The sequence below is a fragment of the Orcinus orca genome, chromosome 3, assembly GCF_937001465.1.
Source record: "Orcinus orca chromosome 3, mOrcOrc1.1, whole genome shotgun sequence".
Taxonomy (NCBI): Eukaryota; Metazoa; Chordata; class Mammalia; order Artiodactyla; family Delphinidae; genus Orcinus; species Orcinus orca.
In genome coordinates, this window is record NC_064561.1 from 101,132,956 (window position 1) to 101,154,465 (window position 21,510).

The 21,510-nt window shown below is 36.0% G+C and overlaps 1 pseudogene; it reads left to right on the forward strand.

Annotated features, from left to right (window-relative positions):
- Positions 1 to 6,951: 6,951 nt before the first annotated feature.
- Positions 6,952 to 8,425, forward strand: LOC101277620 (dematin-like; annotated as a pseudogene).
- Positions 8,426 to 21,510: the final 13,085 nt, after the last annotated feature.

A 21,510-nucleotide genomic window follows, 5' to 3' on the forward strand; every position in this document is an offset into this window, starting at 1 on the left:
ATTCCTAAGATGCTTATCTAAACTTTCTGGTCTTAAATTCTCAAATGGATCAGCTGAAAAGATTTCAGACATTTGCAAGTTACAGAAAATCACAAAAATTCTTTGGGCATATATCAGTTCCAAATCTCTTACTCAGGTTAGCTACAAAATTACATTTACTATGACTCCTGCACGTGTGATCTAATAAGATCACTGACATATATTAATTACTATAAGATGAAAGAAAACAATGATGTAGAGTAAAACAGTAGTTTAAAAAAATCACCATTTCCAATGCTTTACACTTGAATTTGTTAAATTTTTAAATATATACATAAACAGTATTTGGCAGGTGAAATAAAAACTTGCAAAATATCTTTGAAATTTCCCCTCAGAATTTTAAGCTACTTTATAAACATTATCTTTCCTTCCTTTTTTCTTCAATATAAATAAGACTATAATTGAGTTTTTTCTGAAAATAGCTCAGTAATTCAAAAACTCTTTGCTCTATTCAAGAGGTTTTGCTATGAATTATACAGTGTAAACTAATAAATAAGACATTAGTCCATATCATCAAAAAAACTATTCTGTGAGTGGAAATTACATCTTCAGAAAAGCACAAATATAATATATGAAGATTTAATTGCCATACTAGAGATACAAAATAATTGGAGCAATAAAAATTTTTAATTAAAAATTATGCTTTCAAAATTTGAAGATAATATTGAGACACATCTCAGACAAATGGAAGAATTTCAACAGAGGTAAAAGGTAAGGCCTTTTTGGGAAAAGAGAATATTTTAAGTAATATTAAAATAGATATAATAAAATTATCTTCATAGAAGATATGCAAATCAATGTAATACACCACATCAACAAAAGAAAAGACAAAACCACATGATCATCTCAACAGATGCAGAAAAAGCATTTGACAAAATTCAATATCCATTCGTGATTAAAAAAAAAACCTCTTACCAATGTAGGTATAGAGGGAGCATATCTCAACTTAATAAAAGCTATTTATGACAAGACCACAACCAATATAATACTCAATGTGAAAAACTGAAAGCCTTCCTGCTAAAATCTGGAATAAAACAAGGATGCTCATTCTCACTTCCCTTCAACATAGTATTGGAAGTCTTAGCCACAGCAATCAGACAAGAAAAAGAAATAAAAGGTATCCAGATTGGAAGGGAAAAGGTAAAATTGTCATTATATGCACATGACATGTACTATATATAGAAAACCCTAAAGACTCCACACAAAAACTACTAGAACTGATAAATGAATTCAGCAAGGTAGCAGGATACAAGATTAACACACAGAAATCAGTTGCATTTCGTTACACTAACAATGAAATATTAGAAAGGGAATGTAAAAAAAAATACCTTTTAAAACCACACCAAAAATAAATAAATAAATAAAATACTTAGGAATAAACCTGACCAAAGAGGTGAAAGACTTATATGCTGAGAACTATAAAACATTAACTCATTATTGCCCAGGGGATTTTTGCAGAAACTAATGCCTGTGGCTGGAGATTTTTATTTTGGCCAGCCAAAAATTAATTCTGTTATTTCACTAACACTCTGTTGGTTATTACATTCAATAGTTACACCTGACACACCTGTAAAGTCTTCTAATTTTTGTGAAATGTTGTCTTCAATCGACTCTTCTGTAGAAGCAAAGGAGCATTCTCCAGCACTGTGAGTTTCATTTTCACTTTCCGTATCAGAATCAATCACTAAAGTTTTTGTCTTTTTATTGGTCTAACAGTCACATCGTCTGAATCAGAACTATGTTCTGAAGAACTATCACCTTCTGAGACACTAGTATATGTGTCGCTCAGATAATCAGATAAAGTATCTGCATAAAATTCACCAAAAAATTTTTCTTCACTCAAAATTTTGCAATGTGTCATTTTTGAAAATTTTTCATTTATAACATACACAAGGTTGAAACAAAAACCTAATGGAGCAGAATGCAAATGATAATGACAATCATAAGTTGTATAATCAACCCTTGATCAATTGTAAGCTCTAACAACTTCGCACAGTGATGTTAATTGTAGCACTCTCTATAAACGTATTGATAACATCTCCAGTCAATAGCGTTTGGGTAACAAAAGACATACTAATATGTCTCCAGTCAATAATGTGTTAATAAAGGAAATTAAAGATGATTCAAAGAAGTGGAAAGGTAGCCCATACTCTTGGACTGGAAGACTTAATATTGTTAAAATGGCCATATTTCCCAAAGGAATATACAGATTTAATGTGACCCCTATCAAATTACCCATGACATTTTTCACAGAACTAGAACAAATAATACTAACATTTATATGGAACCATAAAAGACCCAGAATTGCCAAAGCAATTCTGAGGAAAAAGAACAAAGCAGGACGCATAACCCTTCCAGACTTCAGACAATACTACAAAGCTACAGTAATCAAAGCAGTGTGGTATTGGCACATAAACAGATATACGGATCAATGGAACAGAAGAGAGAGCCCAGAAGTAAACCAACATACCTATGGCCAATTATTCTTCGACAAAGGAGGCAATATAAAATGGGAAAAAGACAGTCTCTTCAGCAAATGGTGCTGGAAAGGTTGGACAGCTGCATGTAAATCAATGAAGTTAGAACACACCCTCACACCATGTACAAAAGTAAATTCAAAATGGCTTAAAGAATTAATTATAAGGCACCATAAAACTTCTAGAAGAGAACATAGGCAACACATTCTCTAATATAAATCGTACCAATGTTTTCTTAGGTCAGTCTCCCAAGGCAACAGAAATAAAAACAAAAATCAACAAATGGGACCTAATCAAACTTACAAGCTTTTGCATAGCAAAGGAAGCCACAAACAAAATGAAAAGACAACCTATGGAACAAGAGAAAAATATTTGCATATGATGTGACGAACAAGGGTTTAATTTCCAAAGTATACAAACAGCTCATACAACTCAACAACAACAAAAAAAAAACCCAATCAAAAAAGGTGCAGAGGACCTAAATAGACATTTCTCCAAAGAAGACATATGGATGACCAATAGGTACATGAAAAGGTGCTCAACATCACTAATTATTAGAGAAATGCAAATTAAAATTACAGTGAGGTACCACCTTACACAAGTCAGAATGGCCATCATTAAAAAGTCTACAAATAACAAATGCTGGAGAGGGTGTGGAGAAAAGGGAACCCTCTTATGCTACTGGTGGGAATGTAAGTTGGTGCAGCCATTATGGAAAACAGTATGGAGATTCCTCAGAGAACTAAAAGTAGAATTACCAGGTGATCCAGCAATTATCTGGGCAAAACCGTAATTCAAAAATATACATGCACCCCTATGTTCATAGCAGCACTATTCACAATGACCAAGACATGGAAACAACCTAAATGTTCATTGACAAATAAATAGATAAAGAAGATGTGTACATACTACTCAGCCATAAGAAAGAACAAAATAATGCCATTTGCAGCAGCATGGATGCAACTAGGGATTATCATACTAAGTGAAGCAAGACAGAGAAAGACAAATACCATATGATACCACTTATATGTGGAATCTAAAATATGGCACAAATGAACCTATCTATGAAGCAGAAACAGACTCACAGACATTGAGAACAGACTTGCAGTTACCAAGGGGGAGGGGTGGTGAAGGAGGGATGGATTGGGAGTTTGTGGTTAGTAGATGCAAACTGTTACATATAGAATGGATGGACAACAAAGTGCTTCTGTATAGCACAGGGAACTATATTCAATGTCCTGGGATAAACCATAATGGAAAAGAATAAATAAGAATGTGTGTGTGTGCATATATGTACACACACACACATATATATGTATAACTGAGTCACTCTGCTGTACAGAAGAAATTAACACAACATTGTAAATAAACTATACTTCAATAAAAAAATTAAAATAAAAGGATTCAAATTCCAATGCAAAAAAAAAAACAAAACCAAAAATAACATTTTCCCCATGTGCTTCCCTGAATACTTTAGGAAATCCTGTCCAGAATTAAGATTGATGTAAGAGAAATCTGAAGCTCTCTTGTATATTATCCCTAAAAGCTGATGAGTCCAAAAACCACAATTTCGTTTTTTTTATTTCTAAACAACTTACTAATACCCATAACTTATTTCTTTTTTAATATAAATACATTGGCCAAATCTTTTAATGGACTGTAGCTAGAAAAAGAGACCGTAGCTGCTTACTGGTAAGATTTACACCTATAGTTTAAAATTCATGCTATCTGGGTGAACACTGGGACCTAATAAACACCTCCATATACCTATTAAACAGAAATTTTAGCAGAGGTCTAGTACAGGTTCTTGAAGGAGCCATTAACAGTAGTACCCTCAGGTCTCACATTAATGGTAAGTAAAATAATTCCCAGGTGAGAAATGATGCTATTAAAACTAGGTTGGGAAAATGGAGACACAAGTAATTGGTTAGCCATTTCCTTCTTCTCCTTTTTTTCTTTTCGTTTTTTTTGTAACATCTTAATTATAAGGTCTTCTTTTTTCCTCCCCAATGTCTTGGTGTTAAGGACTTTCAAATTGTATTAAAACTCGTAGCTGATTTAGGAAGAGCTAGAATTTCTATGCTTAAATTACTGATTCTAACCCAGAAGTCATATTGCAGCAGGGGAACATAACACAGTTACCTGGGAACTTTTCAAACTAAGTACAGTCCCCAACACATACCTCATGCAATGGAAATCTTCCTATATCTGCCATTTGCCATTAAAACCACTACAAAGTAAGCCATTGCTTCTGATGATAGTGGATCAAATTTCTAAGGTATGAGAATTATTTATGTATTAACTAAAAGATTGAGAAACACCTTTGCATCAACTAAGAGTTTAATTATGCAGTAATTCAATAAACATTTTTTGAGAAACTACTACCTGCCCAGCACCTAGCCTCTAGGAATACAACAGTGTGGAAAATAGACACAGTATTAAATAAGCCAGCAAGTTCAGCATGGAGAGAACTATGATAGGTATAAAACAGAGCATTATGGGACTATGCAGAAAGAATACTAACCCAGTCTTAGTGAGTCAAGGGAAAATGTCCAGTGGAATTGGAATCTGTAAACAATGAAACAATGAAACGACTTAGGCAAAAAGGAAGAGAATAAAGTTCCCAACAGAGGCAACAGTCTATATTAATGCCCAGTGGTGGGAAATTATATCATGTTTCAAGAACTAAAGAAATCCAGAATGACCAGAGTATAGAATTAAAGTGGAAGAAAGGGAAAGTAGGTTGAGCAGTACAGAGATAAAAGATGAGGCTAGAGAAGTAAAGAGGGGTCAGATCAAGGGTGCTTTAAGCCATGTAAACATGTTTGAATTCTATCAAGAGAACACAGAAGAACAGATGAATATTTTAAGCTGGAGAGAGACCTAAGTTTTTCCTTGAGAAAGAAAACTGACTGCAATGTGCAGAACATATGAGGGGGGGAGGGTCTAGAATCATGGAAATAGGTTAATATTCAAACTTGTTTTGTGTTTACTTCTGAATAAAAGTTCAACTAAGTATTAAACAATCAGAACTCTCTGGCTAACCACTGATTATTCTGTGAATTATCTAGTTAAAACACAGTGTCTTAACGATTATACTTAATAATTGCACTGTTTATAATCTAAGTCGTTTACTATCTGAGGTTTAACGCTCAGAGAGTCGATTAAATTGGGTAACTCCTCTCTTGGATGGGAGCAGTAACCTTCAGTGGAATGCTAACTACCTCTGAGAATTATGCTTAACTCAGAATTTCTTTGCCATAGGAGTAATTGATTTTAGGCTGGGTGAACTGTTTCTTAATATATACGCCCACAGGGAGAATGTCATTTTAATAAGATGCTTCTATAAGCCACACCCTACTTAAAACAGAAGGTTTCCCCTTTGTCTTCATAAGCAAAAACTGAAGGAGCCCTGTTTGTCCTTAAGTAAACAACTGGGAGGTAATGTAATACTGAGCTGGTGGTCTGCAAAGTATCTCTTTGCCAATTCAGCTATCCAAGTTTTGCTTTTCTTTTTAACTATAGCTTTCCGAGAAAATACATCTACGTTTAACCTTATTGAGTACCACTAATTTGACCTAAATCTGCTTGTACTGGTCTTTCAGCTGTTCTCTTGATTTCATGATCCACTGTTTTGCTCTGCTACCACTATGACACAACTAAAATAAAAGTATCCAAATAATTGGAAATTGTGGAGGGGAGGTAATAAAATAAACAATGTCATCTCAGAGATCAAGGTAAAAGATGGAGTCTTCAAAAAATATAAAATCATTGATTCATCTAAGCAGTCAAATTCTGATGCTGAGTCACAGACTTGACCCGATGGAGTATAAGCACTAAGGACTGCTCAAGACTATCAACTGAATTGTGGGGAAAACTGCTTATAAATCTATTTCTATTCATGTTTATATAACCATCCTTTAAAAATTTTAATTGTAGTAAATTGTAAAAATTTTAATTGCTAGTAAATTGTAGTAAATTGTAAAAATTTTAATTGCTAGTAAATTGTAGTAAATTGTAAAAATTTTAATTGCTAACTCAGAAAATTATATTAATATCATATTTTATGTTAAATTTATTTATAAATACATAAGTGTCCATCTATTTGGGACTAAACTGCCTATATAATACTGTTAATGTTATATAATCAAATTTACCATTCATTGTTCTTACTATGTGGCACCTAGTTTACAAAACCCCACAGACAGCCTATTTTATGGGAATTTACATTCAATTCAAAAACAGTTGCTTTAAACTTATCTAGTCGTGGCTGGTATTATAGTCCTTTAAAAGTAATTTCCAGAAATGTTAATCTCTCTCAAACTGCTGAGGATAACCTGGCTTATTTTATATGGTACACAAATAAACATTTTGTGCATTTATTTTAATGGCAGCTGGAAATACAGAGCTAGCACACAAGCTAACACACAAATCAATGGACAATCACATGCTCGGCACAAGGATTTGGCTGCAATCCCCCAGGACAAGGCCATCTTGGACATGGGGTGGCCTAACCTCACAATCTACAAGCCCCACTTTACCTTCCCTCATGGAACACGTGGAGCTGCCCAGAAGCCAGGAGCTCACTGTCACTCAAATCTATACCCCCCTACCATCTCCATCACCCGGGAGGTGTAGGCAGAGAGCTGGTTTCCTGGAACTAACTCTCAGATTTTAGCCCCAAGAACCAGCCTCTACCATTTCCATCATCCCAAGACCACCTGCCCAGATTCCAACATCTACAAGTTACTCATCTACAAACAGAGAGAGTTCATGGGAGGCAGCCCTCAGAGCAAGGCTTTCATTGAGGAACTCATCACTGAGTCACCCAAGTTCCCTGTATCCCAGCCTCCTGACTCCACCCAGATGGCCAAGATCGAAACTGACTACTGGTCTGCCTCCCATGACTCTTCATTGTGGAGACAGAATGGAGGAAGCAGAAGGCATCTCAGGGACCTCCCTAGTGGTACAGTGGTTAAGAATCCGCCTGCAAATGCAGGGGACATGGGTTCGATCCCTGGTCTGGGAAGATCCCACATGCCATTGAGCAACTAAGCCTGTGTGCCATAACTACTGAGACTGCACTCTACAGCCTGCAAGCCACAACTACTGAGACCATGCGCCACAACTACTGAAGCCCACATGCCTAGAGCCTGTGCTCCACAAGAGAAGTCACCGCAAAGAGAAGCACACACACTGCAACGAAGAGTAGCGTCCGCTCACCCCAACTAGAGAAAGCCTGTGCAGCAACAAAGACCCAGTGCAGCCAAAATTAAATAAATAAATATTTTTTAAAAAATTAATAAATAAATAAAGTGTTTTGTTTTGTTTTAAAAAGGCATCTCACAGGGAGGCAGATGAAGAGAAGGAAGGGGAGGGCGATGGTGACTCCAGAGAAGAAATGGCACTCAAGGAAGCGTCAGAGAGAGAAACTCAGTAAGGTGATGTCCAAGTTGGGAAAGATGGTCTTGAAAGAAGAGATGGAAAAGTCATTGCCTATCCAGAGAGAACCAGTCCCTACTGGACTGGACACCCTTTCATACTTCCTTACACCATGGAAAGTCTAATTGTTCTCTCTCTGCCTATGGCAGGACCACCCTGAGCTTAGTATACTTCTCAGACTTCAGCCCATGGGGAGTGAGAATGGAAGCTCACACCTTGCTGATCTGTCCCTATGAAATGCTGGTGGCGACCAGTAAGGGGCAAACGAAGTTGCCTCCAGGCTTGACAGGCATTTGTCAGCCAAGGACTTCTCAAGGGTATTTTCCATGTCTTCTGCAGCCCTGGGGTTGTGGGACATGGACTTCCTTCCCCACAATGAGGGAGCAGTCCTTTCTCTCATCCCTGGTCCTCACTGGATGGGGCAAACCCAGCCTGGACTCAAGCACACACAGAGTAAATGTTTGTGACCTCTCCCTGCCTCCATCCCCACATGAAGTTTCCCAGAAGAAATTAAGGAAAAATAAATATGGCACTTAAGAGGTCAGACCTGTCAGCTGTCTTGACCAATGGGTGGGTAGAACCCCCAGCCCTGGAAGGAGGAGGGTGAGAGTGGGAAGCAGCCAGGCAGGCAGGGAAAGCTCCAGGATCCCGTGTGTACCCAAGCACTCCTCCTCACTTCACCTTTTACAGCTCCCCCATCACCCTGACCTCCAGCCTCTTTGACTCTAGCAAAAGCAGGCTCCAGCTCAGGGAGATCTCAAACAGGGAGGCCGCCCTGCCCTCTATCTAGTTCACCTTGTCCTCTACTTGCGACCCCCAAGCTTCAAAGACTCTTGCTCCAAACCTGTGGCTTCCCCTAAAACCTTGGCTTAGAGTGGAGATGTCACCAAAACAAAATCCTTGACCACCATCAGCCTCCAGGCGAAGTCCGCTAGAACTCTACCTTCTAGTACCAACCCAAATCCTGGGCAGAACCCAGGCCTTCAAACTCCCTTGGATGGGATCAAGAGGCCAGGCTACAGGAGCATTTCTGAATGTCCTGGCTACCAGGTCCTGCTCCTACCCATACCTAAAGAATGTAATTTCTTGGAGCACCACACCCTCACACTGCATTTCTCACCTAACTCTCTGCCCTACCTTAATCATACTCCCAGCTTTTCCTCTTTACAAATACATATTTATATATAATTTTTATATATAGATGTAAATAGGTATAGATATATCTGTCTATCTCTGGGTCTGGGTTTTATTGCCCAGAGCCTGGGCACGATGCATGCGATAATGCTGGGGAGGGGGGATTCTGCTTGGAATTAAAGGTTCCATTGGGTCCCCCCCAAAAAAAGATACATGTATATAAATATCATTATGTGAACATTCTATTATTGCCAATATTTAAGTGAAAGTAAAATAAGACCCATTGAGAAAGGGTGGAGTTGAAATGTGTGTGTGTGTAAAGAGAGAGAGACAGAGATAGGGAATCCAAGTATAAGTGATACGCAGAAAAGGCAAAAATATGAAGGTAGCTTTTGTTCCTGCCTTCAGACTTTAACTGAAACATCAACTCATCCTAAGTCTTGAGCCTGCTGGCCTTTGGACTGGAACTATATATTCTCAGCTCTCCTGGGTCTCCAGCTGGCCGAATCACCCTGTAGATCTCGGAACTCGCTAGCCTCCATAATCATGAGCCTGTTCCTCAATTCTTTATAATAAACATCTTTCTAGAAAGAAAGATAAACAAAAATGTTGGAAACAGATGTTGTATTGTGCCATTATGCGTGAATGCGCACGCAAGGGTGCACACACACACACACGCACACACACACACATTCTGATTCTCTACAGTACCCCAACTGAGACACTGTTATATAAGAGGACTGAGGACAATATCTCCATTCTAACATGAGGACCAAGAGAGCAGTTCATGCTTCATATGTTATCTGGTGATGGAAACAACATAAAAAGAATAGTTATCTCCCAGCATAACGATGCATTTGATAATACCTGCACATTTTTATAAAATGCTTACCTGAAAAAAAATTATTATTAAGATTAGCCAAAAGTTAAGTGAGTCTCATTAATAATTGTATTTTTAACTTCCTCCTCACCAAATGATTTATTTTCATGTGCTTCTAATCGTGAGAGTGCACTTTAATATAGCTATAGAGTGTAGCCCTGAAGAGATGGCCCATTTACCATTGTGCAGTAATATAAAAGCAATGGCAGCTAGTCATACAGGTGTTTTCAATTTCCATCGTACATGGTATACAGCCCTTGGTTCAGTGGATAATCCAACTGTAAACAGTGACTCATTGTTAACAACTCTGGGAAATAGGATTAACAATTTCTAATTTCAAAGTAAACCTATTTCATTTTTGTCCTGCAAATAAAAACAATGTGTTCAGAGATTTAGCTTTTCAGATTTCAGAGCTTCCCAGAAACAAAAATGTTGGAAACAAATTTTTTATTGTACCAATGCCATTATTGGAAACCATTGAGTATATGTTCTTAATAGCTTTTTAACAGTTTGGTACCAAAATAATGATGATGATGATGATGATAGTAATAATAAAAATAAATTGAAGTTCAATCAGATGAAACAAAATTTTTTTGAATTGAAAAAAATTTAATTGAATCTCTGAAAACTAAAACTCTTGTAAGTATCTACTACTCAATGTAATCAGGAGAAAAATAAAAAGCTTACTTAATATTAGAAAACTTAGTTTCCAAAACGAAAGTTTTAGGTGAAATTTTAGGAATCCGGTGTGCCTTAGAACACAGTTAAATTGAATCAATAATCTTGTAATTTTTGTGACTTGTTTATTATACCATTCTAAAACCTATTTTCCTCTACCTTATCTGTGAATTCCTTTAGTAGAATATTGCCTCAATTAAAATCTATACCTCTACACTGAGATATAGACTCTTCTCAACTCCCCATTCCAAAGAATAGAGGATGGTTGCTTTATTCTGCTTTTACAATACAGAAGTGTCACTGTGTAAGGCCATAGGGTCTCTGTTGATAACACTCATGCCTGGCTTTTAAAAAATGTTCATGCTTGAACCCTACACTCAGGGATTTCTCTAATTGGTTTGAAACTGCTAATCTGTGTTTTTTAAGCTCTCCAGATATTTACATATTATACAGCTCTAGTGGGAAACACTAGCCTGGATTAACCAAGGAAGGGTTACTTCAAAAGGAAGTGTGACGCTTTGTAACTGGGAATTAGACCCACAATATTTATTGTCCAAGTTTGTAGCAAGAAAATTGTACTGAATCCAAAGGGCGAATATGATCAATCAAGAGACAGAATAAAGTTAGTGGACAGGAAAGTCAACATTGCAGACTGGAGGTTTTTTGTGGAACAGTTTTTATGACTTGTGATCATTAGCAGAAAGTAGGTTCAGGAGATAACTTGAATAACCCATTCCAAGCTGAAAAAACTAAGACTAAATATCTTCCTAGCTCCTTCTGTGTGAAACTTGACTACCTGTCTAGCCAAAGAAATGATACTATCCTAACAGTGCAAGTTACATTTTTTCCATTGAAGTCATTAATCATCGACCAACTTGTTCACATCATTCTGAGATGGGTAAATAACTCTCTAATGTGAGATTAGAGAAGGTCTGTGTCATTTATAAGTTTATGGTAGAAAGAAGTTAAAAATCAGAGCTCCACGTTCATGACTAACCAATTCTACTCACCCTTAAAATCCCACTCACCTTACAAATTTGTAAAGTATTTTTACATATCTACTCTCGATGGATTTTGGAAGCCACTAGAATTCATTCATTTATCAGTCTTTTATTCTGTATTAGCTATATTTGGTAGGTACTACGCAAGGCACTCGACACTCAGAAAAGGATATAATCCTTGTCCTCAGAGATCTGACATTCTCATAAACTAGATAAAAGTTCTGCAGCTATTAAAATATATTTACAATACTGCATAATTAGTGATATGTTGGAAGATAAGACCAAGGTGCGCGGAGGACAAGAACAAAAGAATTTAACAACTGTGGTTGAGAGTGGATTGCTGAAGACCATCAAAATGCTTTTGAAAGGAAATTATATTTATAGTAATTCTTGAAGCAAAGAAGAAGAGGGTTAAGTCCCTATAATGCAAAGCCACAGAAAACTCAAAGAACATCATTATGGTATGGTCCAAAGAGGAGCTGCATGTAGGGAATGATGTGGGGAAAATAGGACAAGACTAAAAGATGGCCTTTTCTTTTATACCCAAAATAGTTTGAATTCTATCTTGAAGGTAATGGAAAACAATTTGAAGATATCACACAAGAGTGTGAACAATCAGATATTTAAGAATTAAAAGAAGCTAAATGAGAGGCAGAAACATTAGCTATAAGACTATTAAAATAATAACAGCTGAAAATTATGCTGGACAGAGCTAAGATAGCTAAGATAGAGTCTGTAAGTGCAGAAAGAACAGAATTCATTGAAGAGGAATTGACAGGATTTAGTGAACAGTAGGGAAGAGGAGGCTGGAACAATATAGCATGACTCCCAATTTTTAGCTTATGAAACCAAGTCAAACTGAAGTGCCATTTACTAATGGGATAAAATGAAACAACTGATTTAGGACACAGAAAACTGAGGTGCCACTGGGCAGCCAACAGGAGCTGTCTTAGAACTGTTGGAGATATGCCATGATGCCTGCAAGTGAGTTGTGCTTCAAATCAGGATTGTGGAGTTATCAATTTAAACTATTTCTTTGTTATAGCCATGGGTCTTCTCAGAAACACAGTTCCCAGTTTCTCCTTTCTGATACAGGGGAGACCATAGAAACAGTTGATGTCAATATTGAGGTGACAAAAAATCTGGCAGAATTCACACATTTGTCACCCAATATGTTTTTAAGATAGTAGGGCTTTGGATAAAACCATGAAAAACACTGAAACATGGAGTATGGTGGAGGATATAGGTACAAAAAGGAGGGTAAGAAAGCTCAGAAAAATAGAAGGAAAACAAAGAAGCCAAGAAAGGAAAGCATTTCAATGAGAAGAAAAATTAAATAGTCAATCCTACTATCTAATACCACTCAGAAATTAATTATATGAGAACTATAAATAACTCATTCAATTTTGCAATTAGAAGTTTTGGGCAACTTTGGCAAAAGTAGTTTTGTTGATTTCCAGGAGTGATATTCTAATTACAGTAAGCTACATATAAGAGGCATGCATATGAAGTAGAGATATTCTTTCTCTACTTCCTTGGTTGTCAATGGACAGAACGATATGATGTAATGCCTGCAAAAATATACGAGACTGAGTTCTGGATTTATTAATTGTGTTTGGTTGCAGAGATGAAAGTTTGCTGAAAGGAGTCAGTATAGTAAGAAACATTCAAGTTATGAGATTCAATCATGATACTTGATGAAGTGCCTGAGGAAATGGGGATGATGTGGGACCCATGGCAAAGTAGGAAGGATATTTTTTAAGAAACAAATGACTGCTTCTTATGAGAAGAGAGGAAAAAAGGCTAGAGTATATACAGATATTTTTCAGCTGAAAGGCTGAGAAAATAGAAGAATCCTCCTAGTCTATTTTCACCATTAATTCCAAGGCACAGTCTACTTCTGGGAGTCAAAGAATAGGAGTAGTTTAGGGAATTTGAGAAGGGTTGTGGGAGCTTAGAATAATAATGCATGGAAGAGGGACTGATGAAAAGCTTAAAAGATTTCCAGGAAGATTTAAGTACCCAATTGAAGCTAGAAGCTGTAAATTTGCTTTCTCCAATACCCCCATAGTTATGTGATTTCCTTTACCAGTGCTCAGTTGCCTGGACATAGTAAACGGATAATCCAGGTTGACAACTGTGCCTCAAAGTGCAGCTAGAGAGAAAGACGTGGAGACAAAGCTGTTGAAGTTATTGGAGGAAGAAGGACTAAGAGAAAGTTTCAAGATTAAATGCAGAAGAAAATGAAATCAGGATGGAGAAATAGAAAGCTGAAGAATCAAGGAACTAAAAGTTATCTTAAATTTAATGCATGGATATAGTGAAGAAAAGGGACTGAAAGTTGGAAAGGTATATTCAGTAAGTAGACTGTTGTAACTTACTGTTGCATAATACAGCAATTATTTTGTTTTGTACCTTCATCTTCTACTACCATGCCTGGCACTCAGTAAATGTTTGTCAAATTAAACTTATTCTGAGAAAAATAGAAAAAAAACATTTTTTAAAAAAATTGAGAGATGAACCATACAGTGTTCTATGTTGTAAAATACTTTCCTCATATAGACAGAACATAAAGGTCCTATATCCAAGTTAGTAAACTACTAAAAGCAATAGCAAGCACTAAGCCTTCAATGTCAAGTTAAAACTCGGAGGATGTGATTCAAATACCCTGACCTTAGATTAGTAAATTCTAATTTTAAAACTAGATGAGCCATCCTGTTTATAGGATATTTTAAGTAAAGACTGCATCCCATGAAGAAGAGAACCCCTATTATTAGAGCCTAAAACTAACACAGAGCAAATACAGCAAATTATACACAATTTTTGTTGTTGGCTTTTTTCCACAGAAAAGTAAATCAGTTACCGGAATTTGACTTCACTCTGCTGAAGAAACTGATCCTAGGGATATATATATTGACAATCACTTGTAAGAATTTCTACTATTCTCATTTTAGAGGAAAAAAGTCCTTAGATATCACTAACCCAAGCGCTTCATTATACAGCACAAAGAGCAAGTCCTGTAAAGGTTATGTGTTTTCAACAGCACATGGAGAGTAAGCCACTGCACTGTAACCAGGATGAAACTCTTCCACTATAGTGAAAATCACTGGAATAGTAAAGAATCTCCCTAGCTTATCTATGTAAGTATGTATATCAGGGAAACTGAGTAAAATAGCCATGATTTCAATAAAAGGGATTACTTTCCGTCTACCCTTTACAAAAGTACTGTGGGCTACAAATCCTTCTTGTACATTCTTTGTGTGTGTGGCAAATGAGCAACAGAAAAGTTCAAATAGGCCATTATACACACACACATGTATGCACACATATACAAACAGATACAGAGACAGGGAGACAAAACAGAGAAGAGTGACAAAGAGAGGAAGAAGATATGATGAAAATGTATCATTTAGAAATGGAAGTTTCTCTCCTTGGATAATTAGAAACAGGCCATATTCACCTACCTTTTTTAAAAATCCCTTATGTGTTTTACTAAAATGGTAATTAGCTATATTTTACATTTTGGTTGAGACATATTGTATATTTATTTGCAGTGTAGTTCTGGTCTCAAGAGGGAAATAGATAATCAGGAGAATATTTTTCAATGTCTCCTCTCTGTAAAGATTTACTGAGTTGTCTCTAATATACACTGACAGCCTCTGCATTAAAATTAGAGGAAAGTAGACATCGATATTGTCAAGCTAAAAAAAAAAACTCTCTCCTTTCATTTTCATTCTACTAAAATAAATCAGGTCCATATCTTTTAATATTTTATTAGAATTGTTCATTTCTGAAGGTCAAGACCAAAAGGACTTTTCAAAGTTTAAAAAAAGATTCAAAAACGGTGGCTGCTAATTGATAGTCTCCAGACACCAACAGAAGGCTGGACTAGCAGCTTAAAAGCCATATTAATTTCCTTGCTGAAGCTGCTGGTGTTACTTACCAATGTAACTTAACTTTGGTATATCCTATATTACAGTTATTTGTTTGCAAACAACAGAAACCTATTCTAGATAACTTAAATAAAAATAAATTTATTAGAAGGATATCTGGGTGTTACTAAATGCATGGAATTCTAATCCTAGAAAAACCAAGATTAGAAACAAAGCAAGAACCCACTGGAACTGCTTTGCTGAAAGGGAAAAACTGATGAAATAATTGAGCTCTAGCTATTTCTTCCATCCTGTTTCATTCCACTGGAGATTTAGAATTCTAGAAGAGAGAATCTATTTGGATAAACTTAGGTTTCACACGTACCCCTTGATTGTACCTGAGTAGTGAGATGCGGGGACCCCTTCAGCTTCAGCAAGTCAGAAAGACTACATACAACAGAAGAGAGATCAGTTTTCATGAGAAAATGAGGGTATTGATAAGAAATAGAAATTGATGCTGGGCAGTCAAAATATAAAAACTGCCCACCTCAAGCCAACGTTCTTAGTGTTAATTTTGAAGTTAACAAAAAATATATTATTATTACTATTATTGTTGTTGTCATTGTTACTATTATTATTCTAAGTGCTACATTTTGCATATATGCCTGTTAACATATATGAAAATGTATACATTATTAAAATGTCCCAGTATCTAGACAGCATAAGATACACTGAAAGTCTGGGACAAGTGCCCCCCTCAAGTGATAGTGTTTATGAATATCTTTGCTTCCCAGCAGCAGTCTGAGTACCTGTGAGACCAACAGTCTGTTTATTTTTTCTAGAGTCACAAATCAAGCTTTATTTTTATAGTCTGGTGAGTCACCATAAGTATAAAGTGGAGAGAGCCATTCAGTCTTGCCCCAAGGAAGAGAAAAGGAATCACCTCAGAAATGATTTAATTCATGCTTCAAACTAGTATATATACCCTGAAAATCATTTCTGACTGCATGAACACATGAGAGAAATTTGCATCAGATAGTTCTGATCTGACAATCATAAACATTAAACCCTAATAACACGTAATGCTGCAGAAATTTCACATATCTGCATTCATAAAGCACTATCTGCTCGGAGCAAAAATAAGCCACCAAAAGAAGATTCAAATGGCTTCATTTTAATGTGATGACTAATAAAACAATGCTTAACACTAAGTAAAACTCTAAATTCTGTATCAGTGGTTCCAACAACTTCTATATTTCCTGAATTAATAAATACCTAAATGCAAAGAAATCTTACATAATATGAGCATTTTCTTTTATGTGTATTGTTTAAGAAATATATTCTTATATAGTGAAAATCAATGAACAAGTTTAAATAATTCCAAAAAATTTTTAGTCATTTTATGTATGAACTGAGATGATATTTTAATACAATATCTGAAGCATGTTGCACAGAGTTATGAGACATGCGTCTTAGAAGGTAATGGAGAAGCATTTTAGTCCAAACTTTATTCCATGAGATTATCAATGCTCTAATAATGCATATTGCATAATTAAGACCAGTCAACACAGTAAACAGGATTGGATCTGGACAATATCTAGTACGCTCCTGAATATCAGAAATATATGGCTCAAAAAAATGATATGAAAGCTAATACACTGTCTACCTTTGACACTTAACTTCTTCGGGGCCAGAAAAAAAAAATTGTCACGTTGAACATTAACTCTTGTCCTTATTTTCCATAGTCTCTAATTTTCAAACCTTTAATGGAAAATGTACTGCTGTATATTGGGTCTCAAATACTTTACTGACAGTCCTCTTCTTCCTTCCTCAGTATTACCATAGGTCTTCATGGACAGCAAACAAGTGGCTCAGCACTAGAATATATCAAGTGGTTTCCCAAAGAAATTATGGCAACATATTCTTACAAACTGGCGTTGCTATATGAGAGGTTTTCATAAAGCATTATCTTAAAATAGATAAATTTATATAGAGCAAATCATATGTTTATTCTGTTTTGTTGACAAAACACACTCCCTCCACACACACACACACACACACACAGAATCAGACTTTCAGGATTAGAAGAAAGTGAGCAGATAAAATAGAATGTTGTTTCCTAAATACAGAAAGATTATTTTATGTAGGGGAATATTAATTTTTAATGCACATATTATTTCTGCATTAAAAAAGTATGACTGGAACATCAACTGCCTTATTTCCCAGATATGTGCATTACAAAGAAGTTAAAGGTTTATTGTTGTTTGCTTTGGTTTGGTTTGGTTTGAATTTTGGTTTTGGTTTTGGTTTGTTTTGCTTTTTCAAAAGTCTATTTTAGAATGCTAATAATTTTTGAATATAGGTGAAGGTAACATATATATTCATTATACTACTCCTGGAATATTTCTATGTATTAGAAAACTTATAGTATTAGTTACTTCATGCCTCTACGCATTTTACATACATTGTGCTTCCCTACCTGCTCCACCCATCTAATTCTAATCATCTTCAAGCTCAAACATCACTTCCTCAGCCAGGTGACCTGTCCACACAAAGCCAGGCACTCTGCCAACTGTAATTGCATTATATATGGTACCCAGACAATGATATTTGTTGTATTCTTCTATACTTGTTGTCAAGGCCAAATCTTCCACTTTCAAGGGTACCAACTGAAAATATGCATTAAAATAACATGGAGAAAATTATTTTAAGGTGCTGATATAATTCCCTGCCAAGACTTACTGAGGGAAAAGAATCCGTATTTTTTAAAAGTCCTTGAGCCCAGTGCTCATCTATAGTTAAGAGTAACTGCACTAAACTGGAAACTCCTCAATGTCAAAGAGCTTTTCACTTATTTACTTACAACTAGTTGTTGATTCAAACACATGGTAGACACAGAGCAATGTTTAGGGAAGCATATAATGTAGTCACAAATATCAATCAATGAAGATGATGAAGACAGAAATATATAGAGAAGTACAGGTTGAGCTAGACGATCAGTCAGGATGCAATCAACAATGCATGGAGGCCTGTATTCACCTGATCTTCACATAAGGCTTGGCTGAAGAGACAAGAATAATGGGAGGATGATCAGTTCTAGCAGCACAGACTGCTTCCTGTATTCAGGCATAAATCTATATTAACAAAGAGGAAATACTTCCTGCAGAGGGGATCACAGCTTCTAGTTAAGTCACTCCTATTAGAGCAAAAGCTTCTAATGCTCCAACGTAACTGTAAACTTTCTATTAATAAAGAACTCGGTTGCATTTAAATATTTTCAGGTGGTTGTGAGAATATTTTCATGAGATTTTTTAAACTGAACTAATTTTACTACATATCATTTTATTATTATTATTGAGTCCCATATCCCTTTCCTCTGTAAAACCATATAATTCTGTCTCCTTTATAGTAGTTTCTTCAACCATAAACAAGACGAAAAGACAACCCTCAGAATGGGAGAAAATACATGCAAATGAAGCAACTGACAAAGGATTACTCTCCAAAATATACAGGCAGCTCATGCAGCTCAATATCAAAAAAACAAATAACCCAATCCAAAAATGGGCAGAAGACCTAAATAGACATTTCTCCAAAGAAGACATACAGATGGCCAACAAACACATGAAAGGATGCTCAACATCACTAATCATTAGAGAAATGCAAATCAAAACTACAGTGAGGTATCACCTCACACCAGTCAGAATGGCCATCATCAAAAAATCTACAAACAATAAATGCTGGAGAGGGTGTGGAGAAAAGGGAACTGTCTTGCACTGTTGGTGGGAATACAAGTAAGTTGATACAGCCACTATGAAGAACAGTATGGAGGTTCCTTAAAAAAGTAAAAATAAAACTACCATACAACTCAGCAATACCACTATTGTGCACATACCCTGAGAAAACCATAATTCAAGAGAGTCATGCACCACAATGTTCATTGCAGCTCTATTTACAATAGCCAGGACATGGAACAACCTAAGGGTCCATCAACAGATGAATGATAAAGAAGATATGGCACATATATACAATGGAATATTACTCAGCTATAAAAAGAAATGAAATTGAGTTATTTGTAGTGAGGTGGATGGACCTAGAGTCTTACAGAGTGAAGTAAGTCAGAAAGAGGAGAACAAATACCATATGGTAACACATATATATGGAATCTAAAAAGATAAAAAATAAAATAGTTCTGAAAAGCCTTGGGCAGGACAGGAATAAAGATGCAGACACAGAGAATGGACTTGAGGACACGGGGAGGGGGAAGGGTAAGCTGGGATGAAGTGAGAGAGTTGCATGGACATGCATATACTACCAAATGTAAAACAGATAGCTATGGGAAGCAGCCACATAGCACAGGGAGATCAGCTCTGTGCTCTGTGACCACCTAGAGGGGTGGAATAGGGAGGGTGGACGGGAGACACAAGAGGGAAGGGATATGGGGATATATGTATACACATAGCTGATTCACTTTGTTATACAGCAGAAACTAACACAACATTGTAAAGCAATTATACTCCAATAAAGATGTTAAAAAAATAAAATAGTTTCTTCAAACCAAGCATTCTGAATACTATAAAGAAACGGTTTACTCCACAGAATTCAGATAAATATATCAGGCATGTGGGAAGCATTTGGTTTACTGAGTAATGAGTCACTATCTGAACTAAAACATAAGAAAAGTGTCCCTGCACCCAGGACAGCCCATTCATGATGAATGAAGCATGACTGAGTGCCTCAGCATCACTGCCTCCTGAGGACATTTTCCCTTCCTTTCATCTACCATTATTCATACATAAAACTATTCCTTCTCTCCTAACATTCCCTTCCTTTTATGAGTAAGAAATTGTACGATTTCACCAGGTAAGAAAAACTCAAGTGTTCAGAGTCTATTTCAATATATAATACTAATAACATATTAAATTGGTATTAAAAAGTTACACTATAAAGTCATGGACATTGTTGTAATCACGTCTGTATCCCCAACTTCTGGAACAATATCTGGTCTAGAACAATAGGCACATGACAAATATTTGTTAAATAAATCAATGAATTAATAATATTAGATCTACTCTTCTTTAGAATAAATAGAGTGAGGTAAAGCAAATGTAGGTTAGTCTTCCTGTGTTATAAAACACATATTTTTTCACTCAAAAACTTAGACTTCAGAGAATCCAGAGTAGCATATCTCTGCAAGCTCAAAAGCTGCAGTCAACCTCGGTGGTATGACTATCAGTTGACATTCTTCCTATCTCACTAAATCCTGAGTTAGAGTGCCCTTGAAAAATATTCCAGAGTGAAAGAGGATGCAGAAGCATGTGAAGTTTCTATCCAGTAAGCCATGAACAGTTTTGGAATAAGGAAAATCACAAGACCACCCAGAAATGGAAATAGTACATTTTAGTAGGTAGAAGAAAATGCATTCTCTTCTACTATTGATACATTTATAAAATGTGGGATTCAGTTTCCTACCAACGAAGACCCAGACACCTGAAAATTTATCTCCCAACTTAATCACAGTTTAGAAAAAAATCTCATGTCTGATATTGTAGAATCTCTAATGTGGTGCCTTTTTAAAAATTTTGTTGGGTACAAGATTATTAACAGAGAAATACACTTAGACTAGCATGTCATACAGAGGTCTCTATGCCTTTAATGTTGCTATTAATAGCCAGGGAAATTCAGAGCCTCTTACTTATTCTCTCATTGTTTGCACCTGATGTCAACTTAGAATATTTGCTTAAAATACGTAATTCAGTAGGCACCTCAAGAAGTCATATGGAATGTGTAAACCTGGCCTGCCCAATTTCAAATGAAATGTAAGAGAGAAATGCATATTAATGTAAAATGACTATAAATCAAAAGCTATTTCATTTTCTAAGGTAGCGGAAAAGCCAAACCTGTTTGAAACCATAACTCATCTGTCATAATCTCTTAGACATACAATTGACCTTCCTTAGAAGCTTCTGTCACACAGAAGTGAATAGATC